This window comes from Penaeus monodon, chromosome 1 (assembly GCF_015228065.2).
Source record: "Penaeus monodon isolate SGIC_2016 chromosome 1, NSTDA_Pmon_1, whole genome shotgun sequence".
Lineage (NCBI taxonomy): Eukaryota > Metazoa > Arthropoda > Malacostraca > Decapoda > Penaeidae > Penaeus > Penaeus monodon.
Window position 1 is genome coordinate 65,764,107 of NC_051386.1, and position 1,688 is coordinate 65,765,794.

General features: G+C 33.3%; 1 long non-coding RNA gene across 1 annotated transcript; it reads right to left on the reverse strand.

Moving 5' to 3' along the window:
• Positions 1–210: 210 nt before the first annotated feature.
• Positions 211–899, reverse strand: LOC119573179. Its single transcript, XR_005228778.1, has 3 exons — positions 750–899; positions 560–640; positions 211–460 (listed from the first exon to the last, which is right to left on the reverse strand). It is a non-coding gene; the product is annotated as an uncharacterized LOC119573179 (long non-coding RNA).
• Positions 900–1,688: the final 789 nt, after the last annotated feature.

A 1,688-nucleotide genomic window follows, 5' to 3' on the forward strand; every position in this document is an offset into this window, starting at 1 on the left:
GGTGCAAGCTCCCTCACTGGCCTGGGCCCTCCACCAGTTACCTTCTTATGGATCACCTCTTTGATTCAGGTCTATGGTTAGGGATGAATACAAAAAAACGTTTCACTATTACAATTTATTGAATAAATATATACAAAAAAAAAGACCTTGAGTAAATACGTACAACCACAAAAGAGAAAACCTACCTACAGCTACCTAATACCTTCCCCTTAATATACCTTTAAATAGTGACCTTAAGATTCCGCATCGACATTGAATCATTTGTGAACAGTTTCACACACCATTTTCTATAGGTCGTACACTCACCACAAACACCACATTGCAAAACTGTTTGCTCACGCTTTGGCACTGGCACATATATCGGAGCGTAGCTAGTAGTTCACGAGTGTTTGTTGTTCTGTCGTCACTCGCGTCGGCGCCGTACTCATCTTCGTACGCACCTGCTTCTACACCTCCGTCCCTGTTAATAAATCCCATGAAATTCCATTTTTTCCATATTCATTATCTAACCACTTCATCTCATTAGACATGATTTCATGACCTCACATTGATGTCTTACCGAGGATAATAAGTTGGCTATGTGCGACTCCCTCGGGCGAGTCGGACGACCTCCGTGCCAATCACGTCACACTCGTTAACCCTGTTGATTTTATATATTTGACCCACACTGCTATTTTATATTATTTCCATGTCACTTATTTGTCACTATTGCATGTATTATTATTAACTATCATATTTTACTAGCTTACCAATATTTAGGACCAATCAGGCGTAAGGAACCCTCAGGTGAGTGGCTTGTTCCTGTGGCTAAGCTCAGGCGGGAAATGCTTGCCTTGTTCCTCGCCACGTCTCACCTGGTTCTATAGGTGGCGCCACTTTACATTTTATTTCATTATCTTTTTCAGGTTACTTTTCATTGACCCTTTAGAAATCAATTATATTATTTTCTATTTTCCTATTTTTGTTTTTTATCATTTGGTCACGTTAGAGGTTCAATATTTTATAAGGTCACGTATCGTAAAAAAAACCCACCCCTTTCCTATACAACATCCTATCTAAAAAACAACAAAATATGTAGCAATTTCAAAAAATAATATATACACACAATGTAAGAAATGAATTTTCTATTTACAGTGAGTTTACTATATTCAGTATTCAAATTTAATTGTTTAATGTTGCGTAGCTACGCTCGTACGTATATTCCAACGACTGTTGGAATAAGCGATACTCTTGTTACGCCAGACTCTAGGGTCATTGGATGGTTACTCTTATTCCATACTTTACATATATATATATATATATATATATATATATATATATATATATATATATATACAAATAAAAATGAAATAATAAATAAATTATTATAAAATGTAAAAAAAAAAAAAAAATACATATAAAAAAATAAAATTCATACATAAAAAAAAAAAAAATCCATTTCAGGATGGAATCTCTTGCTAAACGTCACCGCCATCTTGAAGGCCAATTCCTGCCAAACACACACACACTTTCTCTCTCACACACACACACACACTCACGCACACACATAAACACACACACATATATATATATATATATATATATATATATATATATATTTACAAATATATACTATACATATATGTACGTATATATATATATATATATATATATATATATATATATATATATATATATACATATATATA